The sequence below is a fragment of the Ambystoma mexicanum genome, chromosome 5q (genome assembly GCF_040938575.1).
Source record: "Ambystoma mexicanum isolate Mex_15411 chromosome 5q, UKY_AmexF1_1, whole genome shotgun sequence".
NCBI classification, from domain to species: Eukaryota; Metazoa; Chordata; class Amphibia; order Caudata; family Ambystomatidae; genus Ambystoma; species Ambystoma mexicanum.
The window spans coordinates 1,101,937,076-1,101,955,926 of NC_090933.1; positions in this window are offsets into that span (position 1 = coordinate 1,101,937,076).

An 18,851-nucleotide genomic window follows, 5' to 3' on the forward strand; every position below is an offset into this window, starting at 1 on the left:
TTCATTTGCCAAATGCTTGACTTCAGCATCTGCTGAGATAAAATCTGTCCCTTTCGTATGGGCTGCGTATTTCATGACTGCTATGCCTACTGGGAGTTGTAGTACCTTAATCAGCCTGTCCAATAAGGCAGCGTGTTGCACTGACTTGCCGTCTGTTCGGAGGTAGCCCCTCCTTTTCCAGCGTGCCAACTCTGTGTGCACTGTCAACGTCACAAAGGCAGAGTCACTGTACGCCATTACTTCCAGGTCTGCATGATTTTCAAGCGCGAGTATCAACGCCAATAATTCTGCAGCCTGTGCTGAACAATGAAAGGGTAAACGTGCACTAATGAGTACTCGAAATTCCCCATTTGCCATGTGCTTCACCACATCGGCACCTTTATATCTTTGTCCATCATTTTGATCGATCCTTGAAGAACCGTCAATGAAGATGATTTCTCCTTCTGCCAATGCATTTTCCTTTACTCTGGGATCTCATCATAGAATTCTTCATGGTTCACGTAATCATGTATTGGCTCTCCTTCAGTAACTGGCTCTGCTATAAACATAGCTGGGTTCACTATTCTGCATCAAATTATTTTAATCGCCAAATTTGATTTGACCACTTCATAAGCAGAAGTTCTTTGTGATGTCAATGTACCTTTTGGTTTCTCTAAAATGGCAAATAATGCGTGCTCAACGACTAACGTCATCGGGCACCCCATTACAATGGTTGTACCTTTCTCTATGGTGAATGTGGCGGAAGCCAAACTTTCTTCACACGAGAAATGACCTCTCATTACTGGGTCTAAAATCCCACTGTAGTATGCCAGGGGCTTGTACCCCAACATAGTTATCTGTGTAAGGACTGCTGTCATAACAGTACCATCTGTGTGTGAAAACAGGTAGAATTCCTCTGCATAATTGGGAATCCCTAAAACTGGTGCCTTGCAAATGACCTTTTTTAGTTCATCAAACCCTTCCTCCATGGCCTTAGCCCACGCGATTTTTACTTTCGTTGCCTGTGCTTTCTTTAAGGCTTGTAATAATGGATTGGTATAAGAGCTGTAGTCAAAGACCCATGCCCTGCCATAATTACATAATCCTAGAAAATTTTGCATTCGTTTTACCATGTACGGCTTAGCTGTTCTCAAAAATAGCTTCAGCTCTTGCAGGAGTAACCTTTTTTCCTCATGTGAAATCAATTGGCCTATGTACAACACCTCTTGTTGACAATACTGTAACTTCTCCTTGTCAACTTTATATCCTTTCTCAGCAAGTGTAGTCAATAACTGAAAGGAATTGCGTCTGCACTCTTCCTCTGTTGTGCTGCAGACTAAAATGTCATCCATGTATTGCAAAACAACACTCTCCAATGCAATGATGCTTAAGTCCATCCGCAGGACTGTGATGCTTAAAATGCATCGGAGGGACAGGGCCTCCGTATCCTTGTCCTTTACTGCTTTTTTATTGTGTGTTCTGTCGTGTTTTCTGCACAGGAGTTCATATGGGACTCCTGGCGGTGCAGCTCTCTCCTTTGGTTTTGGTGAACAGACCCATGGGATACCCTTATGGCACCCATGGGTGGGGGTACAACCCTCTACCCCTAGTGTATATTTTTGGGCACCTGTGTGTGGCCCACAGAGCAGGGTATGGGCTGGTGGCAGCTCCGTGCTGAATTGACTGGTGCCCTGAGCGTCCTCCATTTTGGGATGCCCAGGCCCTGTCATTGGAATCGGTAGATTCCTGATGGAGACAAGATGGCCCCCATGGCCTCTTGCTTTCCATCGCCTGTTACCTTGATCTTCCCAAAGTCCCGGGAAACCCTGACTCTGTCCCTTCCCCCTGACTGGCTGTTGAGTGGAAGTTCCATATATGGTAGTTTGGGGAAGTGCCGACCAGACTGGCTGGAGCCTTCCCAATGACTGTATGTTGTGGGTACGCCCTGTGGGTGGGATCTGGGTGAATGGAGTGTGTGACAAATATGCATTCTTGTTGTGGATGTCTAGTTTCTGGTGTTTGACTCAATGACTGAGACAGCCCTGCCCGAAACTGGTATGAATGCAGTGTGATGTGTTGAATGGCTGAGTACTTGTCCCAATACCCATAACTTGTGAGTGTCTGGAGAGAAGTGAATGGCCTGAATGCACTATGCACCTGATTGACTGCCTGCCTACATGAATGCCCATCGCAGTGATTGGATGCTTGAGTATGACCCAGAGGAATGAATGGGAGATCAACAGTATATCTGGGGACCTCTCACAACTAGGAATCGTGTTCAGAAGCTGAAGTCCACTACGAAGAGTAACTGGAATAAAACTGAAACTTGACATTGAAGTCCTGCTGGAAGAGAAGAAATGCTGTTGCTCTACTTCGTCGATCTGAAAGCTGCTTTGTCTCCAAGGTCTGACCCAGAGAGGACCTGGTAAGGCGCCCTCTTCCCGAGCTACGATGGACCACAGTGCACCAGCTGATCTTTGCCAAAGCTCCCTGGTAGACAGACCTATGACAGGCTGCCGACCGGAGATGGGGACTGTCATTGTATCCCAAAGAGAAGCACCCGGACTGTTGTCCACCACCGTCGACGACCGTTGTCGCCGACCAGAGCCGCCGTGCTCCTGTTGCCTAAAAACTTCATTTGATTCATGGACGTGCTCGACCGCACTGCTGCCCGCCTCATCCCACCGGAGAAGGCCAGGCCGTCGACGCGTCGAGGAGCATCCACCGGTGGGTTTCCCACGACCCAAAGACCACAGAGTCACTGACGACTCGATGCCCTTCCTGGGCCACAGTTCTTCAAACTCTTTGCGGTCCAGAACTATCGACACCGAGGTGCCCCACACGCCTCTTCCTTGCAGGACGTTTACGCTTCCCCGTCAACGAGCACTGGTAGGAAAGAAGCTGCCACTTCACCATCGTAGTTCACCCTGTTCTCTGTCAGACGTTCGATGACCCGTCACTCCTGCCTTAAAGCGAGGGCACTTAAGAAGGGCCATTGATTCCCCGACGATGAAGTCTTCAACGGCAGGTACTTTGGGGTTGCTGAACTATTGGAAAGATTCTTGTGAACAATATATGGACTGGGCTTGTCATATATCTTTATTTTACAGGTTGCCCAGGTGGAGGGATCTCCACACAGAACTGTGCCTAGGTATCGGGGCCAGTATTCTGCCAATTGTTCTAACCAACTGCTTTCCTCTTATATCTATTGTTGGTTTCCTTTACAAACTGATTTGTGTGACATTTAACATACAGTTGATGCACTTTAAAGAGATAGAATAGTAATAGTGGTACCACGTAGAACTGTATATTTGCCATTATGGATGACCGAGTACAAAGTGAGTTATCGTGATATTGTACACAACCTTTAATAATAATTATATAAAGACTGTGTTTTAACTAATACAGTGTGCGGACATTGCTTCAGATCTTCTAGGATTTTGCGGCATGAAATGGCAAATTTTGCGGCATTAAATGGCAAATTTTGCGGCACAAACCTTTATTTATTGTGGCATTTTTGAGGGACATTTTGTATTAACTGGAGTGTGTAAGCTTGCCACATTGCAAGAAATAGGCAGAGTGCAAGGCTACAAGAGAGCCAGTATATCATTATTATGTATCTTTTGTATTAATTTAATAGGAAGAGTCCCAGATGTCTCTGGCTTGGCAGAACAGTGTTTGATTTGGCTACATTTCTGGTTTAATGTTCATGCCTATTTAATAGTATTAACTAAATTGATCATTATCAGTTGTAATGCTGAAAATATTCCCCTTCTATGTTCTCCAATCCCCCACACACCAACAGACCTCTCTCACCAACACACATCTCACCAACTCTCCATCACAACTTGCATTCCTTAACCTCTCACTCTGTCATACAAATACTCACGTGCTATGTCACACTGTCAAGTCACAATTTGCACTGCCCAGCCCCTGCCACACTCCAAATCACACTCCCAAGTCACACCTTACACTCTACAATTCCTTCCGCAATATAGTGTCCTTCATTCTTTTGTGCTGCTTCTGCATTTTGCATCCTTTCTCCCATTCTATCGCACTCTTCCCTCATCCTTTTTCCCAATCTGCAGCTCACTGCCTCTTTCTGGCCAACCGCTTCCTCTCTGCTTTCTGGCTCACTGACCACACGCTCCCTCTACTTTCTGTACCTCTACTCGCTCACAGATTTCTGGGCCACCGCATCACTGCTTCCTCTGCTCTCTTGTGCAGCGCTTCCTCCTCTGACCCACTGCTCTCCCTCTGCTTTCTTGCCTAACACTTCACATCTCACCCATCACTCTCCCTCTCTCTCATAGTGTAACCATTATTTCTTTTTTTTAAATGTAGATTTTGACCCAGTTCCTCAAAAAATGGGGCATTTAAAAAAAGAACAGAGGATATGCTATTTTTAGACAACCCATTTTTGGAAATGAGCAGGTCACCTTATTCTCAAAGGTGACCAGAGCATTTCCACAGGCTTGAGCTGTAGCGCAAATTGTGCGATGGCCAGCTGCCTTGAATGGTGTTCTGGGTTGTTTGACCGAAGTGTAATTCTTTGCGGCGGAATTGACTGTAGTCAATTTCGCTGCAAATTGATTTGCACTTCAGCCAAACAACCCAAAATGTACCTATCACCACCACCCCACCCTCTCCCCTACTTAACTGCTTGGTCGCTGCCGCTTCCCCTGCAACCCTGCGGTGCCAGATCCGTCCCTCTAACGTGGGTCGGATCTAACTCTGCAGGGTCCCTTTTTCGTTATTTTCTTTTTTTTCTGTCCCCGCCTCCAATTTTGAGGAAAAAGGGGAAAACACTTCTGCAACCACCCTAGACCAAAAATACTGAACATGAGGAGCGGGTGACACCCCCGCAACACATGCAGTACTTTGAATAGAATCGCTATCCCGACAGTGTTCTGCAAGCTCCCAGCACCTTCCACAGGGACAGGCCCTCCAGGTCCCTGCCACTGTAAAATGCGACCCAAAAAATGCATTTTTATCCTGTTTGAGGAACAGAAATGCAAGCGACACAGCAGTGGTTCATACCTTAAAAGAAATGCATGACAGGGTCAGGAAAGACCCTGTCATGCAGTGGCAGCCCCACATCCCGTGCGCGTTGGGTTACCTACAATTTCTTCACATTTAAAAGTGCATCTTGCTTGGAAATGAGGGATGCTCTTTTAAATTGACAGAAACACCACTTTATTTGATCAAGGAGGTGAAAAGGGCCATCTGAATGGGTGCTCATATAAAATGTGCCCATTCATGTGTCCCTTGTGGATTGGGCTGCACTTTTTTGGGGCGCAAGTTGAGATGTGTTAGCGCATTTCATTTCTTGTGTAAAAAAAAAAAGTTGAGAACCTGGCACCCTGAGTATTATTTTTTTTAAAACAGTAATTTTTGCAGATTACTTTAAAAAAAATGTAAAAAAAAAAAAAACATTTTTTTTAAAGATGCTGTTTTTGCACAAAACAGCCGTATTTTGTGGCATTATCCGCAAAACGGCCGACTTTGCGGGATTGCAAAATCGCTAGAAGCTAGGCCTTGATTGCTTGACCAAGTACCAATAATAGAGAATCTTGGCTGTGGTCGTCTGTGCCTCTCCTCTACCATATAGAGAGCAGAAGTAAAGACACCCCCTTCCAGTCTTTACACTGGTGGCAGCGCTGGGATGCTTATGGTTTTAAGAATCAGTGTATAACCGTGCCACTTGCAAAATATCTGCACTTTATTCAATTGAGGTTTAGTTGTGAACAAGATAACTGCATTACAAGCAATGGAATCTATTGTGAATGGTAAATTGACTCGGATAGAGGCGCTCCAGGATGCTTGTGAAGCCAGGGAGTTAGACTTTGTGGATAAGTCTAGGGCTGAGCTGATAGCTGCTCTGGTGGACTACCAGACTGATGGTAAAACTCTTGAAGGGGGGGATGCGACCAATGAGGACTCTGCCCGAGGGTTGTTGCTGAATCTGTTTCTGGGAAGGCCACCATTCCTGCTGCCTCTGTTCCGACCCCCAGCAATTCCATGGAACTGGAGTTATTAAGGATGAAATTGGCATGTGAATACCAAAAGTTGGAAATAGAAGCTGAGTTTAAGAAAGAGAAGTTGGCACAGCAAGTGGAACTCAAGAATAGGGATCTTGAACTCAAAGACAAGGACACTGAATGTCAGTGAATCCAGTTAGAGAAAGCTCAAGTGGAGACTTCAGCTAAACCAGTTGAGAGTGTCAGGTCCCCAGCAACCAAGTTTATGAAAGATTTGGTTGGTGTGTATGCAGAGGGTTCTGATATCCTCCAATGGATTGAAGCGTTTGAGATGGCTTGTGCAATTCATGATGTAGATGAGAGAGATTGGGCTGAGTGTTTGTTAAGCAGAATGCCTCAGACGGGATATGACTGTTTTCTGAAACTGAGTGTGGAAGAAAGGGGTCAGTATGAGTGCATGAAGTCTGCTTTTATTGCCAAGTTTGGCAAGACACCTACCCAATACCTTAAGAGGTTTAGGGATTTTAAGAAATGAGAGAATGTGTCTTGAATTGACTAGGTGAGTGTTGCGCACATGAATATGATGGGGTGGATTGATGGTTACAAAGTGAAAACCTTTGTTGAATTGTCCCACCTTTTGTTTTTTGAGCATTTTTCAGAAGCCTGTTCACCAGAGCTGTGTCAATATGTTGCTGACCAGAACATTTTGAACCCCTTTAAGCTGGCTAGGTTGGCTGACAAGTAGGTTTCCCACCGGGTGTCCCCTAAGGACTACAGTGGGAAGGACAAGGACAAAGAAAAGGGGACCTCTCAGAAAGCTGAGGAGTCCCAGAAGCATTCACAGTCAGGTAAACCAAAACCGTCCTCTCCTAAGCCCCAAAAACCTAGTGAGGATATGTCTGTTGTAGGGGGGAGTAAGAGTAGTGGTCCACCTGCTGCAAAGCAGGGTCCCAGTGGTTTCAGTACTGTACCCCGCATTCCCGGCACTTTTTGGGATTGTGGGGCTCTGGATCACAGAAGGGGTGACCCCAAATGTAAGGGTAAGGCACTTGGAGTCCAGGCTGTCATCCTGACCTACCCTTACCCCTACTGCGTACCTGAGGTGGAGGCCACTGTCTTCCCCTCCTCTACTGGTATCACCTTCGGTGCGCCCGTAGAGATTTCCTTAGTGTCCCTCGGGGCCTGGGACCAGTACGCAGAAGTACTGGTGACGATCCCACAGAACACTAGTAGGTTTTTGAGAAGTGCCCTATTGAATGGCCAGCCTTCTACTGGTTTGAGAGACACTGGGGCAAGCATGACAGTGGTGGACAGGACCCTGCTCAAGCCAGAGGACTATGTAGGTGCTCCTCTGAGAACCACCAGGTTAGCTAGTGGGCCTCCCAAATTATCGCCTGTAGCCTTAGTCAATATTACAATTGGAGACAAGACAGCAAAGCTTCCGGTCCTGGTTCAGGACAACGTGCCTGCGAACATTTTGTTAGGAAATGATCTGGTCGAGTTGGGGATGATCACGGATGGTCTACCCATGGCTGCTGTGGCGGTAACCTGATCGCAGGTCACACAGGGTCCGTCTACGAGCATAGTACCCTCGCCGATGGGAAACCCAAGGCACGAAGGAAACGGAAGAGTAAGAAGGCCACCTCTGTGGAGGGAGCCCCTGCTCTTCCTGCTCTTCCTGCTGTTCCAACAGCACCCATTGGTATCCAGGCTCCGGACGGGCTGGGTCCAGTGGTGAACCCCGTCTCAACTCCTGTGGGAGAAGAGCCAGAAGACTTTCCTGTGGGAGAGGTACTGAATCCGGAGGATCACCCCGACCTTCAATGCTTGTTAGCTGAAGGGGAACCCTCCCGGGTGGACCTCTGTAAGGGACAGAGAGAGCGCCACTCTCTTGAGGGTCTGAGGAAACCTGTCCTATCCCAGGCACAAGGAGAAGTGCCTAGGACACTCTGAATCTATTGGGAGGGTGAGCTCCTTGTTAGTGAGCCCACTAAGCCTGAACCTGGTGCCCTCAAGAGGTTGGTGGTACCCCAGGATTACAGGCCCTTCCTGCTGCAGTTGGGACATGAGGTGCCCTTGGCTGGTCATCTTGGTACCAAGAAGACTAAGCAGAGGCTCTCTGCCCATTTCTACTGGCCTCAGATGGGAGTAGAAGTGGAGTCCCACTGCAGGAACTGCCCAACTTGTCAGTAGTCTGGCAAGACTGGAGGCAGTATCATTGCCCCACTGCAGCCATTGCCAGTGGTTGGCACACCGTTTGAGAGGGTGGGCATCGACATTGTTGGTCCCCTTGACCCTCCCACTTCAGGTGGACATCGGTTCATCTTGGTCTTGGTTGATCATGCCACCAGGTACCCTGAGGCTATACCCCTTTGGACTGTTATTGCCAAGGTGGTTGCCAGGGCTCTCCTGTGCATTTTTACCCATGTTGGATTCCCTATAGAGGTTGTCTCTGACAGAGGATCCAACTTCATGTCTATTTACATGAAAATCATGTGGAAAGAGTGTGGGGTAACCTACAAGTTCTCCACCTCTTACCAATCCCCAGACCAATGGTCTGGTTGAGAGATTTAATAAAACTCTCAAGGACATGCTAGGCACTTTGGAAGAGCCCTTAAGGAGGAAATGGGATCTCCTCCTGCCATGCCTGCTGTTTGCTTACAGAGAGGTACCTCAAGAGGGGTTGGTTTCAGCCCCTTTGAGTTACTCTTTGGATATCCCGTTAGGGGGCCCCTTGCCTTGATCAGAGAAGGATTGGAAGCCACCCCTCCAGGTCCTGCCAAGCAAGTGGGGGACTATGTGTTAGGCCTCAGACGGAGGATGACACAGATGATGGGTCAGGCGACAGCGAATCTCAAGGACAGCCAAGAATTGAATAAGTACTGGAATGACCTTAAAGCCTCGCAAGTGGATTGGACTCCGGGACAGGAAATCCTTGTGATGGAGCCTTCCAAGCCTAGAGCTTTGGAAGACAAGTGGACTGGACCCTTCAGGAAAATCTCCAAGATCTGCAAAGTCAATTATCTGGTTGACATGGAAGCCCGAGGGGTAGCCCCTCAGGTATTCCATGTTAACAGGCTCAAGCCTTTCCACAGGCGAGCAGAAGTCTCATGTCTCTTGCTAGCTTCAGAGCAAGAAGAGGATGAGAGTGAGCCCCTTCCTGATTTGCTGCACAGCAACCCTCAGGATGGCTCAGTGGGGGGAGTACATCTCTCTCCCGATCTGACGACAGAGCAGCAGAAGGCCTGCAGGGTTTTGCGCTGGCAGTATGCCTCTCTGTTTTCACTGACTCCAGGCCTTACACCGTGGAGTAGACATTAAATTGACACTGGTGACAGTGTGCCTGTCAAAAGCAAGTGCTACCGTATGTCAGATACAGTTAAGAACCATATCCAGGCTGAGGTCACCAAGATGTTGGATCTAGGTGTTATTGAACCCTCAACCAGTCCCTGGTCCAGTCCTGTGGTCCTTGTCCCCAAGGCACGTTCACAGGCAGGTACCAAGGACTGGAGGTTCTGTGTGGACTACCGAGGAGTGAATGCCGTCACCAAAACTGGCGCGCACCCATTGCCCAGGGCTGATGAGCTCGTGGACACCATAGGTGCTGCCAAATTTGTGAGCACCTTTGACCTTACCTCAGGCTATTGGCAAATAGCTCTGACGGACCATGCCAAGGAAAAGACAGTGTTCTGAACACCTGAGAGACTCTACCAGTTTAGGGTCATGACTTTTGGGTTGAAGAATGCCCCTGCCACCTTCCAGAGATTGGTCAACCATGCGCTCAGTGGGCTGGAAGCCTTTTGTTTGGCTTAATTAGACGACATTGCCATCTACAGTTCCACCTGGGAAGAGCATTTGACACATTGGATAAGGTGTTGCAGGCCTTGAAAAGGGCTAACCTCACTATCAAGGCCACCAAGTGCCAGATAGCTCAGGGGAAAGTCACATATCTTGGTCATGAGGTAGGAGGGGGTCAAATCCAACCTCTCCCCAGTAAGGTAAAGGATGTACAGGACTGGGAGACTCCCACTACTCAAACCCAGGTGAGGGCCTTTTTGGGCCTAACTGGGTATTATCGCAATTTCATGGCAGACTATGGAACCATAGCTGCACCACTGACAGCTCTGACTTCACCCAAACAGCCTAGGAAGGATATTTGGACTGAAGACTGTCAGAAGGCCTTTGATGGCTTGAAAGAAAGTCTGTGTAGGGCACCGGAATTGGAGCTGTCTTGTCCCAGTTAGATGACAAAGGGAGGGAACATCTGATCATATTCATCAATAGACACACTCAAGGGTAGAGAACTTAGGTGGGCTACTGTTGAAAAGGAATCTTTCAGCATAGTTTGGAGCCTTAGGCGTTTTAGGCCCTACATTACGGGGTCTACCTTCAAGGTCCAAACAGATCATAAGCCCCTGAAGTGGCTTATGCAGATGAAGGGTGAGAACCCGAAACTGCTCAGGTGGTCCATTAGCCTGCAAGGGCTAGACTTCACCATAGAGCATAGACCAGGGAAGAGTCACGATAATGCAGATGGCCTTTCCAGAAGGTATGTTTACCATCTGGATGAGGGTGTCTATCTCATGGGAGATTAGGCACCCTAACCTCAGTCTGGGGGGGGTGACTCTGATGCTGGAAATGCATCAGAGGGACACGCCCTCCGTATCCTTGTCCTTTACTGCTTTTTATCGTGTGTTCTGTCGTGTTTTCTGTGGAGGAGTTCATGTGGGACTCCTGGCGGTGCAGCTCTCTCCTTTGGTTTTGGAGAACAGACCCATGGGATACCCTTATGGCACCCATGGGTGGGGGTACAACCCTGTGCCCCTAGTGTATGTTTTTGGGCACTTGTGTGTGGCCCACAGAGCAGGGTCAGGGCTGGTGGCAGCTCTGTGCTGAATTGACGGGTACCCTGAGTGTCCTCCATTTTGGGATTCTCAGGCCCTGTTATTGGAATTGGTAGATTCCTGATGGAGACAAGTTGGCCCCGGTGGCCTCTTGCCTTCCATCACCCGTTACCTTGATCTTCCCGAATTTGCAGGAAACCCTGACTCTGTCCCTTCCCCCGACTGGCTGTTGGGTGGAAGTTCCATATATGGTAGTGCGGGGAAGTGCCGACCAGACTGGCTGGAGCCTTCCCAACAACTGTATGTTGTGGGTACGCCCTGTGGATGGGACCTGGGTGAATGGAGTGTGTGACGAATACGCATTCTTGTTGTGGATGTCTAGTTTCTGGTGTTTGACACAATGACTGAGACAGCCCTGCCCGAAACTGATATGAATGCAGTGTGGAGTGTTGAATGGCGGGGTACTTGACCCAATACACATAACATGTTGTGAATGTCTGGAGAGAAATGAAAAGCCTGAATGCACTATGCACCTGATTGGCTGCCTGCCTGCATGAATGCCCTTCGAGGTGATTGGATGCTTGAGTATGACCCAGCGGAATGAATGGGAGATCAACAGTATATCTGGGGACCGCTCACTGCTAGGAATCGTGATCAGAAGCTGAAGTCCACTACAAAGAGTAACTGGAGTAAACCTGAAGCTTGATCTTGAAGCCCTGCTGGAAGAGAATAATTGCTGTTGCTCTACTTCGTATATCTGAAAGCTGCTGTGTCTGCAAGGACTGACCCAGAGAGGACCAGGTAAGCCGCCCTGTTCCAGAGCTACGTGGGACCATCGTACACAATCTGATCTTTGCCAAAGCTCCCTGGTAGACAGACCTACGACAGGCTGCCGACCGGAGATGGGGACCGCCGTGGAATCCCAAAGAGAAGCGCCCGGACTGTTGTCCACCAGCGTCGACGACCGTCGTCGCCGACCGGAGCCGCCGTGCGCCCGTTGCCTAAGAACTTCATTCTATTCACGGATGCGCTCGTCCGCACCGCTGCCCGCCTTATCCCACCGGAGAAGGCCAGGCTGTTGACGCGCCGAGGAGCATCAGCCGGTGGGTTTCCCATGACCCAAAGACCACAGAGATGCCGACGACTCGACGCCCTTGCTGGGCCACAGTTCTTCAAACTCTTTGCGGTCCAGAACTACCGACACCGAGGAGCCCCGCACACCTCTTCCTTGCAGGATGTTTTAGCTTCCCCGTCGATGAGCACCGCTAGGAAAGAAGCTGCCACTTCACCGTCGTAGTTCACCCTGTTCTCTGACGGATGTTCGACGACCCGTGTCTCCTGCCTTAAAGGGAGGGCACTCAAGAAGGTCTGTTGATTCCTCGACGAGCAACATTACAACACCAAGTACTTTGGGGTTGCTGAACTATTGGAAAGATTCTTGTGAACAATATATGGTCTGGGCTTGTGATATATCTTTACTTTACAGGCTGCTCAGGTGGGGGATCTCCACACAGAACTGTGTCTAGGTATCGGGACCAGTATTCTGCCAATTCTTCTAACCAACTGCTTTCCTCTTATATCTATTGTTGCTTTCCTTTACAAACTGATTTGTGTGACATTTAACTGTAGAGTTGATGCACCTTAAAGAGATCGAATAGTAATAGTGGTACCATGTAGAACTGTATATGTGCCATTATAGTTTACTGTTTACAAAGTGAGTTATCGTGATATTGTACATAACCTTGAACTTAATTAGATAAAGACTGTGTTTTAACTAATACAGTGTGTGGACATTCCTTTGTGGGTGCTTGGGGACTACACTCTACTTAAGAACCAGCCTGCATCACCTCCTGAGAAGCTAGGCCTTGATTGCTTGACCACGTACCAATTATAGAGAATCTTGGCTGGGGTCCTCTGTGCCTCTCCTCTACCATATAGTGAGCAAAAGTACAGACACCCCGCTCCAGTCTTTACACGCTGGAGCCTTCCCAATGACTGTATGTTGTGGGTACGCTATGTGGGTGGGACCTGGGTCAGAGGGCCTTTGATGGCTTGAAAGAAAGTCTGTGTAGGGCACCTGTGTTGTGTGCGCCTGACTCTGTCCCTTCCACCCAACAGCCAGTCAGGGAAAAGGGCAGGACTCCATTGAAAATCGAAGGAGACTCACAATGACCTTGGGGCAACCTTACGCTTTTCAGACATACTTACCTGAACGTGAAAGATGTCAAATCTTGTGAGTCTTTGTGCAATGGGATTGAGAAAAATGAATTTTTCAATCAATCACCATGAAATAACCTGCCTCAACAGGTATGTTACATAGGATTGTAGACGGGTTAGGGACTAGAGGGAACTTGGCCTCTACTATCTGGTTTATCAGGCAAAGATCTTGTACTAGCATTCAAGACCCTCCCTTCCCTTTTTTCACTGGGTAAATAGAACTATTGCATGATGACTCTGACGTCACTAAGATACCTTGATCCATCATGGCAGAAATTGTCTTGAAAATCCCTTCATCTTCCTCCCTAGACAAAACATATTGTTGTGGTCTTGTTAAAATTGCTCCTGGTTTAAATTTTTACTTCACTTCTCCAACTCCCTTTAGTAGGCCTACTACATAAGGGTCTGTAGTCCACACTGCGACAGGCACCTTTCCCATGTCGTCATCAAAATATTCTGGACGTTTTTGTGCCAGCATCATCCTCTGGAGTACCTCTCTTTTCATCATTTTCACCCAATAAATGAGATTAACCTCAAATGTCATCTCATCCCTATCTATTTGTTCTTCAAATAGATTGTTATCAGTGACGTCAGTCAATCTGTAACCTACCCCAACGGCGATTATAGCGCACCATTGTCCGCCTTCATCATCACAGCCATCAAGCAAAGCCATCTCTCCTCGCACTATGGCTGCTTCTATTGTCAAGGGAAACACTCACCCCTTTTCCTCATGCATAGGTATTCTTGGTCTGAACAGAAACTGATCTGGTGTTCTCATTGTTCTGTCTGCAAGGCCTGGTAGCCATGACATCAATATGTGCACTCCATATGCGAATATCTCAGGTTCTAATGGAATAGCGCTCATAGCCACTTATCCTGCGTATGCTCTGATCATTTCGCACATGTTTAAATAATGCATTTCTGGAGTTGAACACACTATGCCTTCCTCAGTGAACGAGATTGTCATATTTAGCTTTGTCATCAAATCTCGTCCCAATATATTGACAGGCATCTGTCTCGAATATAATAGTGGCACCTTCATGTCACATTCTCCTATAGTGAAAGTTCTTTTGTGAAAGGAACATGGCTTGTGACTCCTGTAAAACCTTGGGTGTTCATGGCGTCGCCAGATAAATAAAACGTGCCTTCACAGTCTGTTGTGGCTGTAAGCTTTGCTGCACTTTCGGCGCTTGCTGCTGTACAGTTTGATTGTGCACAAATCCATCTCCTCCCTGCATTCTCGCAGCAGTATACAATCTTTTTACATGTCAGACGATGGAGCATTAGTGTGCAGATCAAATCAGTATGAATCCATTCCATGCGCCTTTACACAATGGCGGATGTGGCGATGCGTCACCATGGCAACAGTTACATAAATTAATAGCTTTTGATTAGAGAGATGCAACTATATACTGACTTGGTAACATAAATGTTTCCTCTCAGAATGTCGCTTATCAAGCACTGAAATATTTACAATAGAACTAGCACCTTACTACTACATTGAACGAAGTTTCAGCATTGTTTGCGAATGCCTCGTCAAAACATCACAAACTCCTACGTCATCCTATTAATTAGGACCTTAGATAAGGGCTTCTGCTAGCATTCTTTAAAATCTAGGAACTGGGCGTATATTCTTTATCACGGCCACACTCACAATAACTCTTTATATTGCTCGGCCACACTCAAGTCAATTTCTTTCCCCTTATATATATTACACTCTTATTCTGACATTATTTTTTATCCCGCCTCCCTCTGTTTGTTTGTTTGTTTGTTTGTTTTATTTATTTATATAGCTCTCCAGACCCAGAGGTAAAAGGGCGCTTCGGGACCCGGTTACATAGTACATTATATGCAGATTACAGTTCTACATTTACACTGTTTGACGATACTGCCTATACTGCCTATACTCTAACTGTGCTGTTTTACCTGCAGACATGTTATGTTAAGGGTATTTATATAGCGCACCATCACCAACGGAATTGGTCCCCAGGAGTTCTGACAGATCTGTAAACGAGAAGGTGGGAAGGATTAGTAAGGTGAAGAGGGAATAGGATAGTAGGAGGGGTGGTATATTGTTGGCAGCTCCAACTCGGTGGACACCGGGTGCTGAGCTTTGGTGCAAGTATTGGATCGGTGTCAGTCCACGTTTGCTGTTGGTGCAGCTTATGCGTTGCGGTGTGGTGAAGTGTGTGCAGCTTGTTGTGCGAGAGATGGTTGTGTGAGTTTCAGTGATATAAGTATGCAGAGAGTTTGAGCTTATATTGGTTAGTGGGTTATATGACATTTAACATGATGACCAAAATAGTTCCGTCTAATTGTGGCACATGCTAACATTCCCAGTCCTATGTAAATACGACGCAGGCTAGTGTTCCCAGATTCGAAGTGTGGCGCTTGCCAATATTCACAAATAAATCCAGATATGGCACCGGCTAATGTTTTCAAAATCAAATCTAAGTGTGGCATATGCTAACATTCAAGTTCCAACTAAGTATGGTAGATGCTAACATTCACAATTCTATCTAGATATGGCGTAGGCTAATGTTATCAAATTCTAAGTATGGCGCATGCTAGTATTCACAAACCCATCCAGATATGGCACAGGCTAATGTTTTCAAATTTTAAGTGTGGCACATGCTAACATTCACAGTCATATCCAGAAATGGCGTAGTCTAATGTTCTCAAATTCTAAGTGTGGCACATGCTAACATTCACAGTCCTATCTAGATATGGCGTAGGCTAGTGTTCCAAGTGTGGCAAATGCTAGCATTCAAGTTCCAACTAAGTATGGTAGATGCTAACATTCACAATTCTATCTAGATATGGCGTAGGCTAATGTTCTCAAATTCTAAGTGTGGCACTTGTTATCGTTGATTAGTGTGTTAGGATACAATGCAAGGCAATGTTTACAATACTGTCATGGCGAGAATCGGGCTGGTGGTTACAAATCTTTCCAAGTATGCATGTGCTAAGTCTATTGCAGTCTACATCATGGAAATGTAAGGTAGAGTGGCGAGGGCTTTCTGGTGTAGAGTAATTGCTCTACACCCCACCCATGCCACACTTACGGTTTTTGTTGGTGTCCGGTAACTGCTGGCTTCTCAGGCTTCCCCTGCTGATACCTGCAGACACATCTTGGAGCTGCCAATGAAGGAGCCGCCCTTGGCCTTGGGGCCCTTAGCCGCAGGGGTTGACGGGCAGAGGGCTGCCCTGGGAGGGTCAGTTATGGCCTTCGGGTAAACCAATCAGGGCAGGGGGGTGGTCCGGGAGGCAGAGGGGCTCTGGTCGGGAAGGGGGAGCGGGGTGGGGAGAGCAGGCAAGATGGGGACTCAGATGGCCTGGGGGCACGGGTGTATGGACACAAAAGGCCCAAAAGATGGCGGTCAGAGTGCTAGGCACCCGGGGACACTCACCTGGCTCCAGATGGAAATGGAGCAGGCAAGGTCTCCACTGGTCGGTAGACCAGGAAGCAGCATGGAGATCCTCCAATCAGGGCAGGGGGGGTGGTCCGGGCGTCGGGAAGTGGGAGCGGGGTGGGAAGAGCAGGCAAGATGGGGCCTCAGATATAGGAGAGAGAAGATGGTAAATGCATCTAGTAATTCTGGTATCAGGTTTCAGGGTGAATTTGTTGGTGAGCTAAGGTGGGGCTAGATGGTTTAAGGCTTTGTATGTGAGACAGATGGTTTCTAGGTCGATTCTTTCATTGTATAGAGAGCCATTTGCACGATTTTCTGGTGGTGGAGATGTGCTCTCGTCTGGGGATGTTTAGTGCTGCTCGTAGCGTGTTATTATGGAGTACCTATAGTTTGTTAATTATGGATTGGTTTGCACATAGGTACAGGCTGTTACCTTCCATTTACTTGTTTTCTAAGCCATGCATGCTTTGCCAAAACATTCAGTCTTTTTTACTCACCATTCGCATGTCTTTCATGTACGAACGCTCGGGATCACTGCCTTCATTACCAGCTCTCCGTGCCACTCGTCCAATCCGCTATTTGTAGAAGAAGAGGGGTTTTTGGGGGAAAGCAAGGAACCCGTCACACCTTAACTGCAGGGTTTTTAATTAATCTATCCACTATCTACGGGGAGCTTCTCGTTCTATCAGCCGGATGGCAAAGGGCGTGTGATATTGCAGAGGACCCAAAGTTACTTAAGTCGACGGTCGACGAGTATCTTTATCTAATCTAACCATCTAATCCCTACTACCAAGTGAACTGGATGATCTCCAAACAGACCTTTAAGATGAGTAGCAGCAGCCTTGAGATAGATGGGGATGCAGATTCATACTCATGTATCAAATAATTAAGACAACTCAATAGTTTGGCAAAGGGAGTCAATTTTAATGACAAGTTCATAAAACGGGGAGTACAATGAACATCAGCAACCGCTCGATCTTTTCGCTCAATTTACTTTTAGAAAAAAACACAATATTTATAGCAAAAACTCGTCATTGCTGATGTACAACCTGCGCACGTACTAACGTCATTCTACGTGGCACTCTTAAAAACCTAACATGTAATGTGATTGGTTATAGAAAGGTAACTTAACATAGGTACTATATCTGTATGTGGTAATGGGGAGAGGGGATTGGAAAATAAGTGTCAGGTGGGACAACTAAGCCCTCCCTTCAAAATGGCCACTATGAACGTCACTAAAAGTACAACGTCCCATTGGCTCTACTCACTGTAGCACCTTAGATTACATGGTCCACCATGATTGGGTTGGCATCAACCCCACTCATACTTTTCCACCTACATCTAGCAGCACGCATGCAGAACATCCAGGTGCAGAGAACCTTGTCCGCACCCCAGTTTCCCACCAATTATGCTACAATCAATCATCACCTGAGTTGTCATGTGTCAATTACTACTTTGTAGTTTGGCCTTGTGTCTGTTCTGTATTCTGAGAACTTTCAAGGAGTATGTGCATGTTGGGGAATCTATGCATAGGTGTGATAGTTTCACCCTTCCAGCCTGCCTTTGTCACGTGAGTGGACACCGTGAAATTGGCTTTTCTCTGTGTCTTTTCGTATATTTGATTTAATTCTGCCAATCTTCTGATGTCTGTGACTTATCTTGACCTTTCAGAACAAGATCCTCTGTTCTCTTCTCTCCTTAATTGTATCCAATGTCGGCCTATTCCAGCCAGATAAGACCTTGGTTTCTTGGCATGGTCATCCTTTAGCTGAGTTTTGCTCTTTCTTGATTCTTGATTTTTTTGCTGAGAAACACTCCATCTGAGGCCTTTTCTTGTTCAATTCTGCTTATGTGCATAGTGGACTTACAGTCATACATAAAGTGCTTCTTGATGTATATATTTGTAAATGTTGGCACTTGCCGCAATCTATCAACTATAAAGCATAAGCAAGCTTCACAATGTCTTTGCTTCTTGCAGTTACTTGCATCTGTACACGTTTAAACTAACTAAATATCTTCATCATGTATGTGACATAAGTTTCTTCATCTTGACATCAACTTCTTCACCTTAGGCTCAAGATGTCACGTATCCATGGTATTTCGTCTCTTGTCAGTATTCTCAGGTCATTATATATTCTATATGTGCATCAGTCCGATTTCTTATGACGTCACCATTCATCTTCCTTCATAATCTTCTTTGCTTCTTCGGGTACTTTTTTCAAACAACCGTCATATTGTTTAGAATATAGGTATGGCTTTTTTAAAGGATATCTTATTGTCCAGGTTTTCTTAGGTGCTGGTATATTAACAGGTGCTTTCATCCCAAGTGCTGCTCTCTGCTGATTTAACTGTTCATTGTACGTCACATACTTTGGTATGAACTCAATAGGTAATGGGAGGGGGGCAACTGGAGTGGG